Genomic DNA, 18,732 nt, shown 5'->3' on the forward strand with positions numbered 1-18,732 from the left:
AATCAACTATAGATTTCAAAATAATAAATTATGATTATGAATTTCCTAAAATCTCGACTACATCATTCTCCACTATTTGAAAAAATTCATCATCTAATTTCTGTTGCTTAAAACCACTTGGCATGATTGCGATTACCTGCATCCACCTTGTATTTCAGTTTAATTTTCTCAAACTTAAATTTCAAAAAATCTTCAAAAATTAAATCAAATTGAATACTTATGCTCTGTTTGAGTAAGTGAAAAATATTAATCAGAGAGCTAGACAATCTTAAATGTTAATCCCGAATACAAAGGAAAGCAAGCATTGCCTCTTACAGTTCAGCAACAGAGAGCTAGACAGTCTTCATTTTCCCCAAAAACCAGAAATAGAGCGAGACAGAGAGAGAGAGAGCGAGTACCGATTACAGTTCAGAAACAAAGTAGACTATTCAATGGAGGTTGAAATGCGAGTAATCGAGGGGTCAGAGTTCAGATCTGAATCTTCGAAATCGCTTCAATGGAGCTTCTAAATCGCAGGCGATGGAGCTTCAATCTGAATCTTCGATGAAGCTTAGATCTGAAAGTTCGATGGAGCTTCGATCTGAATCGATCTGAATCTTCGATAGAGCTTCGAGAGGGTTGAGAGAGAGAGACAGAGATCTGTCCGTATGTATTAAGGGTTAAGAGAGAGACGGGGGGAGAGATCTGTCCGTATGTATTAAGATTCAACCTTCCTATTTCATTTCGGAGGTGCGTGCTATTGTTCAAAAAAAAAAAAAGAAAAAAAAAAGAGGCGCGTGTGGCTACCGCATTCGGAGGCGTTTTTAAACGCCTCCCATTATAAAACGGTGTCGTTTTGTGAAATAGAATAGGCGGCGTTTTATAAAACGCCGTTAAATACTCATAACAGTGACGTTTAAATAAACGTCGTTACAAAAACGCCACCAAATTCTCTTTTTCCTGTAGTGTTAATAATCTCAATCTCATACTCTAATCCTGTCAATCAAATAAGGGTATTAATTACTTGGATGTGATGCTCATTATTTGTCATTTGCCATCCAATTTACAAATTTATGTGAAATTTGACAAGGTTTTTAAGACATGAAAATGTATCTATCAAAATGGAGCCGCTATGGATGTACTCTTAAAATTGATTAGTAACTTTCACAAATGGAAAGCCAATTCATGTTCAGATATTTTTTTCCTGAACATACATAGAAGACCACCAAAAAGGATATATATATATATATATACATATATAAAGGATATTCTTTGTGCTGAAAGAAGCTTCTTCCTAAAATCTTGAAAAAACTAGCTAGTTGCAATCACTTTCGTCCGTGTTGATCTATTATGAAGGCACTGAGAGATTAAGAGCATCTACAATAACATATGCCATTTGAGTTCTCATGTTAAAATCTTACAAACTTGTTAGTTTTTCAATTCTTTCTTCTTTCTTTTAAAACTGTAATCTTCATAAGCTCATGAGAAAACACCATGTACATTGATGTATTTCTCTCTCCTCACTCCCAATCCGCCATAACCCTCATAGAGAGATCACAACGAAGACGACAAGCAAGCAAACATATTAACGTGGGAGACGACCACAAGTGTAAAATTGATCCAAAATGGTATTCACCTGCAGCTGCACCTGTACATACATATATATATATATATGTATACCTGATCAGCAGGCTTGATGATCTATATATGAAAAAGAAAAGGTCCAAAAAACTAACAAGAATGAATACAATTAAAGAGTATATATATAAATATATCAGGTGCAGGTGCAAATGCAGTAAAGGCCACATCTTGGTTTTCTGCAGCTCATGCTTTCAATTTTCATATCTTTTTCATTGCCTTCCCAACTGTTAGGAACACACTTCACTTGTATATATAATGCAACAACACACGGAGAAAAGTCTCCTCCCCTAACCTATCACATTCATATTGGAGTGAGAGTAAGAGGTAATAAATATAATTATATATATGTAACATTTTTTTTAAAGAAAAATTTGACATTGTACTATAATATTTATTATATAAAATGTTAACTGATATTTTTTTAGGAATACTGTTAATAAATAAGAAAAAAAACTAAAAAAAATTGACTTTTTTTAGTGATTTTTTAGTTTAATTTTTTTTTTTGAGATGATTTTTTTTTATAAAAAAAATTAGTGTGTTTAAAAATAATTTTTTTTTAATTGTATCAAAAATCATAAATTACTAAAATATTTTATTTTTTTTACAAGTAATTTTTTGACATTTTTAATTTCTTTTAAGTGAAAAAATCAAGTTGCACAGTTTTGATCAGTTTTAATATTATATTTTCATGAAATTAATTTGTTTAAATTTAAAATCACTACTTTTACATAAATTTTATTTTTTAATATATTCTAATGACACTTGTAAGTCTTCGTTTGACATTGATTGTTTTAGTTTGTTTTTTGTATTGAGACTTTTTTAGCCTGACTTTATTAGTCTCGTTTGGTTTGACTTTTTTAATTTTTATAAGAAAAAAACGTAGTAATTATAATTTAAATGTGATAGTTTATCTTATTAATTTATATAATTAATTTTATCTTTATATATATATATATATATAATTTTTAGCGAAAAATCTAAAACGGAAGGAATCATAACTATCAACATAAATGTGATGTTGTTATCTTAAAAGTTAACAATAAAAAAATATTAAAAAAATAAAAAAAACTTAGAAAAAGTATCCTAGAGAATATATCATACATCCAATAATGGGCCGCCATTCGCTATAAGAAAAAGTATCTTTGGCGATTAAAATTTTAATCGCCAAAAATCTGTTTTTAGTTGTCAAAAGTTGACTTTTTACTTTTTCCGACTAATTTTTTTAGTTGCTAGTTTTGTCGCGTATAGATGGTGGGCAGAGGTATTGGCGACTAAAACTTTTTTAGTCGCCAAAAAGCAGCTCTTTCGCGACCAACATTTTAGTCGCCAATAGTGATTTACACTTTTCAAAATCATACATTTAGCGACTAATCCTTTAGTCGCCAATACTCACTAAATCGCTAACTAATCCATTTAGTCGCCAAACTAAAGACTTTTGGCGACTAATAATTTTAGTCGCCAAAGGTGCTTCTGTGAAAAGAAAAAAATTACCAACTTTTTTGCTTGTTTTGATATTTGAACCGCGGACCTTCTACTTTCTACACCTTTACCAACACACTCCCTCCACTATGCCACCACAAGATCAAAAATTATATATGAAATATATATTATTTATATAGTATATTGACGCGTATTAATTTAAAACTATATATATAAATATAATTATATTTATTCAATATTAATTTATGTAAAAAATAAATTAATTATTAAAAAAAAAAGGGATTCACTTTTGGCGACTAAAGTTTTTTTGAGTCGCCAAAAACCTTAGTTTTGGCTACTACCAATAATTTAGTGGCTAAAAAAATTAATTTCCGTCTAAAAATAACCACTTTCAGCGACTAAACTGATTTTTAGTCGCCAAAACCGCCACTTTTGCCGACTAAGCTCAATTTTAGTCGCCAATTGTCCACTTTTAGCTACTAAAAATCTTTTAGTAGCGAAAAACCTTTACTTTTGGCTACAACATTTTTTTTTTGTCGGTAAAACGCCTACAATCGGCGATCAAACCATTTTTTAGTCGCCAAAAACCTTCACCTTTGGCTACTAAAATTGTTTTAGTCGCTAAAACCCATGTAATCAGCGACTAATATGATTTTTAGTCGCCAATAAGTACACATTTGGCTACTAAACTGTTTTAGTCGCCAAAAGTCTTCACTTTTGGCTACTAATTCAATTTTAGTCGCCAATTGTCCTACTTTCAGCGACGAAATTTACATTTTTGGTCGCCAAACCTGCTTTTTGTTGTAGTGATTAATAAGAAAAAAAACAGAGGTTGCGTTTGGTAGAGTTTTGTAAATATGATTTGAAACATGGATTGTATTTTGAGTTTGTGAGTTGTGGAATTATGATTTGAGTATAGAAAATTTGTTTGGTTATAATTTTTAAATAGAGTGTTGAATTGAGTGTGGAATTGAGTTTTGAAAGTTTGATTTGACATGTGAAGTAAGAAAATTTGTTTGGTTATGAGTTTTAGAAAGAATTTTCAAAACGTTATTCAAATTGTTATAATTTATAACAAAACACACTACTTTCACACTATTGAAAATTCTGATCAACACTTATAACCAAACTCTTTTTAAAATTCAATTAAAAAAATTTATTATTAACAGAAAATAACATTAATCAATTTTTTTATTGAAAATATTACAAAGGAAATAATTTTTTTTCAAAATAAATATTCAAAAAATTTAAATCATAAATATTTAAGTAATTTAAATAATTTAAAAAATTTAATAAGTAAAAAATTAAAATAAATATTCAAAAAATTTAAATCGTAATTTTTTTTTTTTATTTCTCTAGGGCAATAATCAATTGTAAAACCCTCTAATTCTTCGAGGCAATAATCAAATGAAAACAATCTCTACCGATTCACAACCAACAATATACAAATGCCTCAACTCAAGAACCAAAAATTCTATTTCTTTAGAGCAATAATCAGATGCAAAACCCTTTTGAAATCAAAACCTTAATTTGTTATGTTTGGAAAAATAACCTATGTTTATTTCAAATCTGTTGAAGGAACTTCCGGCATGTTTGATTGGATTGATTAGAGCATGGAATTGAGATTATTAATCTGTGGGCCCAATTATCCTATATTTGTTTTAACATTTTGGTTTAGGATTATTAATCCAATAGATAATTAATCCAACAAATTTGTAAGATTATTGGTAATGGGGTAGAGGTGAGATTATTAATCCAATTGGATAGTGAATACGACACTAATTTAATAGGATTATTAATACCTCACTATTAGTCTTGTGAATCAAACATGACCTTCAAGAATAGTTTCGTGGATGGCGGCTGGGCAGTGTGTTCGTTAACGCTGGCAATGACTCAGTCATGTCCTCTCTCTCTCTCTCTCTCTCTCTCTCTGAATGTTTGATTCCACCCAGGGATAAATACACACCTTGAGATTTGATTAAATCTGAATCGTCTTTTGTAGTTTTGAAAATTACATTCCACCCATTGAGGCTTCTAATTTTATAACAAATCGCTCATTTTATTAATAAATCATCAAGTCAATTAACAATTTTTAATGATGTTAGAAATATATTTTAATTAATAATTTAGATAATTTTATTATTATATAGAAGAGTAATTATGAATTTTATTTTTTAATTAATTTTGTTAAATAAAAACTTCTAACAAGAGGGTATTTGTAATTTTTCAAACTACAAGAAATAATATATGTTTAAGCAAATCTCAAATAGGTGTATTTGTAATTTACTTGATAATTTATTTATTTATTTTTTATCTCCTTCACCAAAACGACATCAGCAAAACGATGTCGTTTTGAAGAGAGTAAAAATAAGTCCTTGGATCACTCTAGTGGATAGGTGCCACACTCTGGAAGATCACTTTAGAGGATCACTTAACAGGATCATTCTACAGGGTCCAACCGCTGTGTGCCTAGTATTGATGGATGATAATTTCAGGAGTACGGTCACGTACTACTCTATGATATTATGATTGGTGGAGAAGATAGAATATTATGATTTTGTGCTGGGTGATTGAGGAATATAAAGAGACATAACGAATGATAATTGGTGAAAGAGTATAGACATATGGTATTTCGAGAGTACTTAATAATTTTCCTGACAGAGATAGGAAGGGAAAATTATTTTCTTTTTGCTCCTCGGCATGCTGATGTGGTACTCTAACTTAGGGGTTATTTGGGAATGATTTAAATAAGTGCATTTATTTAGGTCATACTACCTCTCTACTTTTCTGCATATCTTTTTTGTAAAAATTCAAAAAAATACACTAAATAGCAAATCACTAACCCCTTAGTTTTTATTAGTTGAAATAGTGGGACCTACCATATTTTTGTCTATTTTTACAAGACAATTGAACAAGTGTCTCTCAATAAATAGTGTGCAACAATATTTCAAGACCACTAAATAACTTCTCAACAGTAAGGGCATGATTTGGATATATCATCATTTCAATTAATAATTTATGTAATTTTATTATTATATATAAGAGTAGTTAGATTTTTTTTTGTTGTTGTTGCTAATTCTATTAAATAAAAAATAATAACAATAAAATATCTGTAATTTTTGAAATTATAAGAAGAAATTTGTATTTTAAATAAATTTTAAGGGTGTATTTATAATTTATCTATAGTATGTATAATGTACTAGCATAATACTCATGCAATGCAGGAGTACAGATAAATAATAAAATTTTATTTTTTAAAATTAAATAATAACATAAAATTTGTCTAAAATATATATGAAAAATAATTTAGAATCAATTAAACTTTAATCATTACACTTTAATCATTTCTAAATTAAATAAATAAAGTCTATTCAAACCCATCTCCTAAGATCATTACCTAAAATCAAATTTTCAATTTAAAAATAAATAAATAAAAATACACACGTCTCACATAATTTTCGAATTAAACAAATAAATAAATAAAACCTCTTCAAACCCATCTCCTAAGACCATTGCCTAAAATTCGTCTTTTCCTAATATTAAGAGCAAATTACAAAAAAAAATCCAAAATTGCACGTGTTTTTTAAATTAAACCTCAGGGTTTCAATTGCATCAATTTGAACCCTCAACTTTTACTTTTGCCAGAATCTCAACCGTCCACCTATCGCTGTTAGCTTGGTTGACGGAAGAAAATTTGTAGTACACGTCTGGCACTTTTACATTGGCTCATTTACTTAATATTAATAATAAATTTGAACTTTAACCCATCATATTAATTCCACCATTTATTTGTCATCCATTAAATCAAAGCCACTCATCATAAATTTACCACACGCTTGAGCACGTTGTATCAAAACCTCTTTATACCTCTTTTTCATCAACCTCATCTCTCTCTCTCTCTCTCTCTCTCTCTACAGATGCACGCAGTGCCTCACTCTGCCAGCGCCATCTCCAGCCGACGTTTGGAGGATGTACACATCCTCTTTCTCCTCATTCTTTGGAGGATGCACACATCTTTCTTCGTCCCACCTTCTGCCGCCACTCTTTTCTTCTCTTACTACTTTACATGTATTGCAGAATATATATATATATATATAATACAATATAAAGATCTAGGGTTAGGGTTTTAGGAGTGGAAGAAGAAGAGCAGAAGGAAGAGATGGAGAGAAGATGCGAGGGCGGTGGATGGCAGGAAAAGAGGAGGGCTACACTGTTGGGATAGGGGCTACACCCCGACGAATCCCTCTTTTCTACAAAATAAAAGTTGAACTCCTTTTAGAATTTGATGGGAATGTATAATGGTAGCATTGTTGTGACGATGGATAGAAAAGAAAGAGAAAGAAGTGAATCGACAACCGTAGTCGGAAGAGAATTTTGTGAACCTCCGGCCAGTGCCGCTGCTACGTTGCTTTTTCCTCATTTCGTCTATGGAGATTTGGGGGTTGGAGTGAGTGAGAAGCAAAAAAAGAAGTGATCGTGGAGGCGATGTAATCGTTCGTTAATCTGGGTCGGCATCGTTGTCACTCTATTCTTCAATTTATTTTCTTTTGTCATCAATGGAGATTTTTGACGATCTAATGCAAGGAGGAGTGATCTCCGATCATCCCAAACTAGAGAACCCTTTCTCTGGTGACTTCTCTGCTCTTTCACTCTAGTGTGACTCGTATCCCTTCCGATCGGCCCAACCACTCCAGTGCTGTTCTCTCAATATATTGTATATAATATATATATATATATATATACAGTCAATAGGTAGTTGATTGACCAAAATATCCCAAGTTCGTTAGTTATAGCTAACAAAGATGGACGGACGGTTGAGGTTGTGACAAAAGTAAAAGTTCGGGATTCAAATTGATGCAATTGAAACCTTGGGTTTAAATTGCAAAACATGCTAAATTCTGGAATTTTTTTTTTTTTTTTTTGTAATTTACCCTACAATCAAATACATAATCATACTTTGTTGGCCTTCCAATTTAAAGAAATGAATTAAATATTTATTTTCTCATCTACTAAAATTTTTACCTAAAATCCTTCATTGCCTAAAATAAATAAATAAATAAATGTATATATATATATATATATAAAGATCAATTCAAATCTATTCATATAATTTTTGAATTTAAAAAATAAATAAATAATTTTTTTCAAAATTAAACAAATAAATAAATAAAATCTCTTTAAACCCATCTTTTAAGATCATTGCTTAAAATTCGTTCTTTCCTAAAATCAAATAAGGAAACATAGTTTGTTGACCTTCTAATTTAAAGAAATGAATTAAATAATTATTTGCCAATCTTCTAAAATCTTGACCTAAAATCCTTTCTTCCCTAAAATAAATCAAAGAAAGATCAATTCAAATATGTTCATATATTTTTCGAATTAAAATAAATAAATAAAATTTCTTCAAAATCTTCTAACATCTTTACCTATACTAATAATAATAATAATAATAATAATAATAATAATAACAACAAAAAGATCAATTCAGATTGATCATAGCCTAAAATCAAATTTTCAATTTTAAAAAATAATAATTATTCATGTGTCTTACATAATTTCTAAATTAAACAAATAAATAAATAAAATTTCTTCAGCGCTCTAGTCTCTCAAACTAATTTTTCTAATTTTTTTATTTAAAAAAAATTGAAAAACATATCTAATTGGTTAGCCTGTTAAGAAATAAAATTTTAAATTCAAAATCATGAAAACTATCTCATAATTTTTGGGTTTTAAAAGGAGAGAATCACTACAAGAAAATGGGGCAAATAATACGGAACCATTTGCGGCGGCACCATTTACAGTCGCAGAAACTCACTTTTTGCGACGACATGTCGTCACCAATAAATTGGGTTTCAGCGACGGTAGCACTTCCTGCCACAAAAAAGCAAGTTTGTGCGACGGCAACAACTGCAGTCGCAAATAATGCGCGTTTTTTGCGACGGCAACCTCCCCTTGTCGCAAATAAAGGTTTTTGGCGACGACAATTCCCCCATCGCAAATAAAAAATTGGTTAAATGATGTCGTTTTATTATTTAAATTTTCATTTGTGACAGTAAAATTTGACGTCGAAAAAAAAATAAAAAAAAAAAACCCAAAACCTAATTTTCCCTTCGCGCTCGTTTTTTCCCCTTCCAACCAAAAATCCCCAATCTAAAAAATCCCTAATATTTTGAACCAAAAACCCTATCAAAATTCCCATCTCTTATTACGACTCTCTCTTTTTCTCTATCTCTCTCTCAACTGTGAGTAGCGGCAGACGGCGATAAGCATTGAATCAACGGCGTCGAGCGATAGCAGTGAATAGCGTGAGACGACATCGAGCAGTGTGCGACGGCATTGAGCAGCAAACGACGGCGGCGAGCGACAACGACAGTACGACGTGTCTCTCTTCAACTTTCTCAGTCAGTCTTAATCTCTGAACCAGGTTAGCTCTTCTCCTTCTTCGTCTTCACGTCTCTGCTCTGCCGGGTTAACTGAAATCCTTACTTGACTTCTCCCGTCAGTCAATTGATATACTTCAAAATTATTTATACATACTAGTGTCACCTAAGGAATTATGGTATACTTCAATCTTACCCTGAGATCCTAATCATGGAGGTAAAAGGGACCTCTCAAGGTGACAATTGGACTTAAGGAATTACATATAGTATTTCATTATGATTGGTAGTATTTCATTACAGATACTGTTTTCTTTGAATTGTTTCCCAATTTTGGGTTATTTGGTTACTTTACAGTGTCAAAGATATTCCAATGTTATGTTTAGGAGATTAACATGTAAAACTTTAATAAGTTCTATTATGGCCATGAATTTGTTGCATTTTCACAAGAATACACAAGTGCTGTGATCCTTACTTGACTTCTCCCATCAGTCTAGCAAACTGATACTCATTAAGTATCCTACTTTTCTTATTGTCATTATTAATGTTTTTTCCTATTTTCTTCATTTTTGAAATTTTAATATCCATATATTGTGGTCCATGGGCTTGGTTCTGTTTTTGTATATTGTGACTAGTATAAACTCTTTATTTTTTTAGATATTCTTCATTAATTAATCTTTTATTTAATTTTAATATTGAAAATGTAATTTATGATTGGTTTTTTTATAGGTGGTATCCCAATGCCAATATTTTCTAAGTGGTGGTTAGCCAAAGAAAAGTTCTCTACAATTGAAGCATTTATTATATTTTCATTTACTGGAGCAACATGTCAAGGTTGCAATGGGTTGAGCATTAAATATCAGGTAAACCGATGTGAAGCTTTGGAATGCTTATTGCATTTTGATATAGTCCTTGTATAAAGGATAAGGAGGGTTACTATATGTTCTATGTTGACCACGTAATAATTGATCCCAAAATTATTGAATTGAGCTTTGTATGATATGAGTTGAAAATAGAATTATATATGTACGTATGGTAAAGTTGGTGTTCTGGACTGCACAAACAGATTGGAGTGTTTCATCTCCTATATGCATGTTATTCCCTTTTTTTTTTTTCTTCCAACTTTTGTTCTTTTAGTATAATGAAGAAATTATTCATTATCATAGGTTGCACTTAGAGATGCAAACAAACAAAAGATGGGGTAGATGAGGAAATTGCTTCCCTCTGGTCTGAACTTAAGGTAAAGAATGCTTCCACATAGCCATTATTAGTTATATTTTATTTGTTTCTATACTTACTTTAAAGGGTCTTACACTAGTGTAGAACATTGTAAAATTATATGCTTTGATATTTTGCTTGAATCAGAAAGTGAAAACTGAGGCTACAGCTGCGGTAGACTAGCTTCAGGGAACTGAATCTGAAGTTAGAGGTCTTCGTTCAATGACACAAAGGATGGTTTTAACCCAAAGGGAAATGTTATGTACTTGCATTGTTGCCTGGAACCTAATCCTATCATATTTTCTGTATATATTAATTGCAATAGCATATCACACTTAAGCGGTGTTGGCTTGCACGTTATTGGGGTTTAGCTGCACGGCATGGTAATCAGCATGTTACAGCTTTGTTTTACTTTATTATTTAAAAGCAAAAGTTCATTTTCGTATTCATTTCTTTGTTCATTCATTCATATTGACTCACTCTAAGTAGTTGAGATCAAAGCAAGTGGAGTTCTTGTGTTATGTTATGCTGTGTATTTTAACCCAGATTGTGACGTAATTTACATGATTTAGTCATGTATGGATAACCTTTTTATATCTTTAAATCTTATCTCTCAAAACATGCCATAAAAAAGCTTCAAATTTTCCGGACTCTAGGTAGTTGCAAAGTACCCTTCTTTTGTTCAAATTCTCCATGTAATACCCGTGAACTTTATATACTTGTGGTATCAATGATATTCACACTTGGGTGTTCCATTTACTCCAACTATCTGCATGTGTCTTTTCATTTTTTTTCTTTCAATTATCTGAATCAACAAGGTCATGTTGATTCCTGTTTGTTTCTTATTTGTTTTAGCTTGATTGATGAATTTTTCTCATAGTTTTTTCCTCACAAATCAAATTTTATTTAATCACAATGGTTCTTTGTTCTTTAGGTATCTATGCAGATATTGCAGCGTCAAAACATGAGTACTAGTCATCTTTAGCACCTCTTCCTTTCGAAGTTGTTGTTTCTGCAAGGCAAAGGCTAAAGAGGGATGCTAGGACAAAGGTTAATGTCATTGTCTTTTCATTACAGCAAATATTATGATTCTTATTATTTGTTTGATAAAGACTATATTTTCTTTATTATATCATTTCTTTCAATCACATTTGAAGCCTTTGTATCTACAATGCTAAGTAGGCGATGAGAATCCTGAGAGGAGCAAACTAGCTCAGGACTCGAACGATCTTACTGGAGAAGGAAATATAGAGAGTATGCTTTCAGTTGAAATGGGCTTGAAGGAGCTTGCATCATTGAAGGTTTCTTTTTGAAGTATAAGATCAAATTTTGTTTCACTTTCATCCTTTATTCTTAGTGCACTTCAGTAATTTTGGTTCTTCAAACCAGGCCACTTGCTTTTCAGTTGTGTTTATGATATTATAGTATTTATTTCTTGGAACTGTTGTTATACTTACTCACATGTTCTATGGTTGCTCTTTCCAAGGTTAAGGATGCCATTGTGCTTGCATTGGCACAACAGCGGCGTGCAAATGTTGTTCAACTATCTGGTTCAGGTTTGTCTTATATATGCTGTTGATGTGCTTGGTGGCTGATACCTGTTTAATTGATTAACTCCCTCGCAGTTTCTGGTTTCTACTTGAAACCACTATTGGTTGCCCAGGTTTTATGAATATAAGTCCTCTCTTAAGTGAGGCACCGAAAAGCCATCATTATTCCATATAGACTTTTGTGTTGTATGGTTCAGATAATTCATGGATTCAGTTGTTCTTGTCTAGGGTTGCCCTTTTGTCAGAATTGGTGTCCAAATCAGCAACCTTTGGTCAGTCTCATTTTCATGTTGTGCATAATGTATTTTTATCATTTGAGCATGTTAACCAATCCCAAAACGTTGGGATTATGGCTTTATTAACATGAATTCAGGGTTAGAGCCTGATTTCACTCTAGACAAACTAGTTTATTAAGAAACTTAGAATTCGGGGTGTTAATGTCCCAAAATTACCAAATGGCGTTGCAGTAGCACGAAACTTGGCACACACGACCGCCTAAGCACGAGAGACTTGTGGGAGAAGATGAAACTCAAATCGGGTTCCCAGTATGGCAGTTAGAGCCGGATTTCACTCTAGACAAACTAGTTTCTTAAGAAACTTAGAATTTGAGGTGTTAATGCCCCAAAATCACCAAACAGCGTCGGAGTAGCACAGAACTTGGCACACATGACCGCCTAGGCACGAGAGACTTTTGGGAGAATACGGGACTCGAATCGGGTTCCCGGTTTGGGAGTTGGAGTCAGCTTTCACTCTAGGCAAACTAGTTTCTTAAGAAACTTAAAATTCAAGATGTTAACGCCACAAAATCACCAAACAGTGTCGGAGTAGCACGAAACTTGGCACACATGATTGACTAAGCACGAGAGACTTGTGGGAGAAGACGGAACTTGAATCGGGTTCCCTGTTTGGGAGTTAGAGCCGGATTTCACTTTAAACAAACTAATTTCTTAAGAAACTTAGAATTTGAGGTGTTAATGCCCCAAAATCACCAAACGGTGTCGAAGTAGCATAAAACTTGGCATACACGACCGCCTAGGCACGAAAGACTTATGGGAGAAGACGGGACTTTAATCGGATTCCCGGTTTAGGAGTTAGAGCCGGATTTCACTCTAGACAAATTAGTTTATTAAGAAACTTAGAATTCGAGGTGTTGATGCCCCAAAATTAACAAACGGTGTCGGAGTAGTATGAAACTTGGCACACACGACTGCCTAGGCACGAGAGACTTGTGGGAGAAAACGGGACTCGATTCGGATTTCCAGTTTGGGAGTTAGAGCCGGATTTCACTCTAGACAAACTAGTTGAAACTTAGAATTCAAGATGTTGACGCTCCAAAATCACCAAACAGCCTCAGAGTAGTACGAAACTTGGCACACACGACCGCCTAGGCACAAGAGACTTGTGGGAGAAGACGGGACTTGAATTGGATTTTCAGTTTGGGAGTTAGAGCCGAATTTCACTCTAGACAAATTAGTTTCTTAAGAAACTTAGAATTTGAGGTATTAACGCCGCAAAATCACCAAATGGCGTCGGAGTAGCACAAAACTTGGCACACAAGACCACCTAGGCACGAGAGCCTTGTGGGAGATGATGGGACTCGAATTGGATTCCCGGTTTGGGAGTTAGAGTCTGATTTCACTCTAGACAAATTAGTTTTTTAAGAAACTTAGAATTCGAGGTGTTGATGCCCCCAAATCACCAAACGGCACCGGAGTAGCATGAAACTTGGCACACACGACCGCCTAGGGATGAGAGACTTGTGGGAGAAGACGGGATTCAAATCGGGTTCCTAGTTTTGGGAGTTAGAGCCGGATTTCACGCTAGACAAACTAGTTCCTTAAGAAATTTAGAATTTGAGGTGTTGACGCCCCAAAATCACCAAACGACGTCGGATTAGCACAAAACTTGGCACACACGACCACCTAGGCACGAAAGACTTGTGGAAAAAGACGAGACTCAAATTGCGTTCTCGGTTTGGGAGTTAGAGACGGATTTCAATCTAGGAAAAATTATTTACTTAATTATCTTTATAATTGTATAGTAGTTAAATTTTTATATTTTTTTGTAATTAACATATTAACACATAATTATATTGTCACTAATTATTTTTATTTTTTGTTTTTAGATATTTCCCGAGTAGGAGTTTGCTTCTTGTGGAATGCATCCCTGTGAAAAATACGGCTAACTTTTGTTTTTGTTATCTACGGATAATGATGAGGAAAACTTTTAATTTTAGTTTATATTATTTTGAATTATGAACAACTTTATGTATTTAAACATTATATATGTATTATGAAACATTATGAAGTGGGGTAATTTTGTTGATGTGTAATTATAGATGCAAGAATGTTTTGTTATGGAGAACTTGTTGGGTATGTTTGGTTTGGCTTTGTAGAGTGATTTTGGAAAAAAAATTCTAAAAAACTTGTTTGGTTGGTAATTTTTGCAAAACAATTTCTAAAATCGCTTCTCTTTCTTATACATCAATCAATCACATTTTCTTTCTCCTCTCTCCTTCTCAATCACTTTTTCTCTTACACACATTTACTCAATTACAACAAGGGTGATGCACCAATAAATCCCAAATTAATAACTTATACACTGTTTAGTCCTAAAAGTTTTCTTATAGACTGAAAGGTCCCATTATAGGGAAATTGACCATATAGGGCATAAACATCAAACATCATCATCATCAAAACAACGTCATCATCATCAAAACAACATCAAACATCACCACATCATTATCAAAACATCATCAAACATCTGAGATCACCATGTCGTTGACCACCCCTTCTTCATCATTAACATCTGAGATCACCACTCTTCCCAATCCCACCATAACCATGGAACTTCAAACATCCACCATCTCCAACCCACTGCCTTCAATGGCTTCTTCCAAATCCAATTGTTGCCCTCTTCCATTCGCAACCAAGTGTTCAACCTCTGAACCCACACCAAATCCACCTACAACCACTCCTTCAACCCCCCGCAACAACACCCATGAGCATACTCTCTAATTGTGCGATCTAATTACCAAGGATCTCGATTACATCAATAAAGCCTCTGAAGATCTCATGAAAGCCTCTGAAGATCTCGACCACTATGGAACTCACATCAAAACCCAAATCGAATCTGTCTCCACAACTCTGAATAGCCTCAAAGAAGCAGAAACTCCTCACGAGGACTCCATCGAAACGGATCTTCAAGAAGAGCTTCGCGAATTGAAGAAGGGTGTGATGAAACTGAAGCTTCTAATCCCATCCAAGTACAAGCCTCAATCTGGGTCTGAGTCCATCGTCAACATCAGCGCCTCCACACTGATCTCTCTCTACTTTCTCGCTGTCTAAATCCTCCACCGATCCACACCGATCCAGTACCACCGCCGTTGGTGATGTAATTGATGTTGTTGGTGATGTTTTTATGATGTTGCAGATTTTTATGAAACAAACATTCCACAAAAGGGCCCTTGGATCGACCGGAGACAGAGATCTTGGTCCAACGTTCGATCCTTGTTGAGGACATCAAACACTGCCAAATAAAACATCGATGATGATGAAACGACGTCAAACATCATCAAACATTCAAATGGGTCTGACGTTTGATAATGTTGATGTTGGCGATGATGTTTGATGTTTGCTGGATTTAATGTTTGATGAATAATGATTATCAATGTTTGATGAATAATGTTGATAAATGGGTCTCAACATTCAAATGGGTATATATGTTGGTGATGTTCGATCCTTGTTTGATGACTAATGTTGGTGCTGATGATGATTATTAAATAAACAACATTAGACGTTTGATAATGTTGATGTTGGCGATGATGTTTGATGTTCGCTGGATTTAATGTTTGATGAATAATGATTATTAATGTTTGATGAATAATGTTGATAAATGGGTCTTAACATTCAAATGGATATATATGTTGGTGATGTTCGATCCTTGTTTGATGACTAATGTTGGTGCTGATGATGATTATTAAATAAACAACATTACCAAAATAAAATGGGAATAAATGGTGCATAAGAAAACTTTTAGGACTAAATAGTTTAACTTTTCAGAAAATAGGATTTATGGGTAAATTTTCCTTACAACAAAACATCAAATCATTCCAAACTCTCAAACTCCAAAACTACTTTCAAAATATACAACCAAACAAACCAAAAAAAAAATTTAAACTCTCTCCTCAAAACAATTTTTAAAAACTACTCTCTCAAAACCAAATCAAACATACCCGTTATTTCTATACATGAATTTTTGTATTATTATGCAATTATTGGTTTAGTTTTCAATTGTTTTTCATTTAATACAAGTAATTTTAATATTTTTAATAATTATATTGCAATTTTTTATTTATGATGGCACCACACCGTCGCAAAAAAAAAAAAAAAAAAAAAAGAGAGAGAGGTAATTTTAATATTTTTATTAATTTTATTGCTTTTTTTTTTTTTGTCATGGCACCACACCATTGCAAAAAAAAAAAAAAAAACACACACACAATTCATAACAGCATTACGTGCGGTCTCAAATAAGAATTTTAGCGATGATAAAACAGTGTCGTTGCAAAAGGTCTCACTTTTTGACATATTATAGGTGACAGTAAAATGCCATCGCAAAAAGTAACAATTGTCATTGCAAAAAAAAGCCGTTACTAATTTTTTTTTGCAACGCCTTCTGTTATGACCCCTCATTTGCCGTCGCTAAAATTTTTTTGAGACGGCATTAGGAGTATTAGCGACGGCATTTTGTCGTCGCAAAAACCTGAATTCTTTGTAGTGAATCACTCAAATATAGAATAGGACAACATAAAATTATGCCTTTCCATTTTTTTTTGTTTTTTTGAAGTGAATATTTTTAAAATTTGAAATTATATAAGACTAAAGTTATATTTTGAATTTCCTTTAAAAGTTTTTAACTTTCAAATTAGATGGCTAAATTTTATATTTGACATTTTATTGTAAGATTTTTAATTTTCAAAATTATAGATATTGTTAGATGGACTATTATTTCTAAGCCATGTGTATTTACTAAAATTTAAAAATTAAAAAAGTTAAAAAAATAGATTAATGTTTTAGAGCTAGTAGAGTATTCTAGATGAAAAATCCTTATAGTTTTCTATCCCATAACAATGTAATGTTGTAAGAATCAGTTCAAATCAGTAATATCATGGGAATATATACAAGGCAAAACAAAGTCAACGATAAAAAAGAAGAAGAAGATTAATTTAAATTTAATTTCTAATCCAAATAGATTAAACAAAAGAAAAAAACATAATAGGTTTACTGATTGCATGAAGCCTTGCAACCTCGAGTTTACTTTCTTTGGTGCATTGGTTTTGATAAAAAAAAAAAGAAAAAGAAAAAATAAAGAAAGAAAGAAATAATCAAAATGGATGTAGCATAGGAAGAGGGAAAGCGAGAGAGAATACTTACGACTTGGTGAATGAGTATTTGAAAAGATAATTGGATTAACAGACAAAAACACATATCAGTCACCTTTGCACACAAACTCCAAAGCCATTTTGTAATAACCCGTCCCTCTCATATGCTATAATTCCCTAATTATATGTGTGATTATATGTGTGTTTATGTGTTTGACGTGAACTTCCATTCTTCAATGTGCGAATTACATATTTATCAATTGTATCTGTCGGCTATAAAAAAAATCTGTTGAAATTACGACCTTTGGACTGAAAATTGAAGTCCTTAGAGGCGCGATAAACCAAAAATTGACTTTACAGTTATGATGAGCATGATTTTTAGAACATAATATGAAGTTTTATAAAAATTTGATTTGTAATGAACTAAATTGATTTATTTGGGCTCAACCCTTAGTTAAGTTTAAACTTAGACTTAAGAAGCTAAACCATGTTGGATATAATGTATATAATTAAGCCTTATGATACTTAGACTCAACAAAAAAAAAACACCAAAAATATTTCCCAGAGAAGAGTGAGAAGAAGAAGAAGAAGAAGAAGAAGAAGAAGAAGAAGAGAGCTCAACTGAAAGCCTGAAGATTTGAGAAATTGGAAGGAGATTCAAGGAATACAACTCAAGGTCAGTGGAAATCAACTAAAATACCTTACATTTTCTTCAATTAATTAGAATCAAGACCTAAATGAAGTTTTGACACTCCTAAAAGTTAGGGTTTTGAGTTATGAACTTGGTTGGGCAAACCTCATGCAAATGAACATGAAATCCTTATATTTGTTTCATTTATGAGTTGATTCCTTTATTTGGAGTTAGATTTGAGTTAGATTGTGAGAAATTGTTAGTTAAGCTTGAGCCTTTGCATGGTTGAACTCATGTAAGCATATATATATATATCATGAAAAGATGAAGGAAATTAAGGAATTATGGAAATTGGAGTTCTGTTTGTTAACTTAAAGGAAGATCTTTAAGTTTGAACTTGTATTTCATGCTTAATATGTTCATATATTATGTTTTTGAAGTGAATTTGCTTGAATTGAGCCTTATAAATGCTTTTGGAAGGCTTAAAATTGTTGAATTTTAGGACTGCTCAAACAG

At 32.5% G+C, this 18,732-nt stretch overlaps 1 non-coding gene across 2 annotated transcripts; it reads left to right on the top strand.

Moving 5' to 3' along the window:
• The first annotated feature begins 9,212 nt into the window (after positions 1-9,212).
• Positions 9,213-14,560, top strand: LOC114289651 (uncharacterized). Of its 2 annotated transcripts, XR_014350528.1 has the most exons (6): positions 9,213-9,484; positions 10,167-10,300; positions 11,590-11,705; positions 11,838-11,969; positions 12,142-12,211; positions 14,331-14,560. It is a non-coding gene; the product is annotated as an uncharacterized LOC114289651 (transcript). The 2 variants fall into 2 exon arrangements; XR_014350527.1 differs by lacking the exons at positions 9,213-9,484; positions 10,167-10,300; positions 11,590-11,705 and having other exon boundaries at positions 11,829-11,956.
• The last annotated feature ends 4,172 nt before the right edge of the window (positions 14,561-18,732 follow it).

Source organism: Camellia sinensis, chromosome 14, assembly GCF_055761805.1.
Source record: "Camellia sinensis isolate YWXY chromosome 14, ASM5576180v1, whole genome shotgun sequence".
Classification (NCBI taxonomy): domain Eukaryota; kingdom Viridiplantae; phylum Streptophyta; class Magnoliopsida; order Ericales; family Theaceae; genus Camellia; species Camellia sinensis.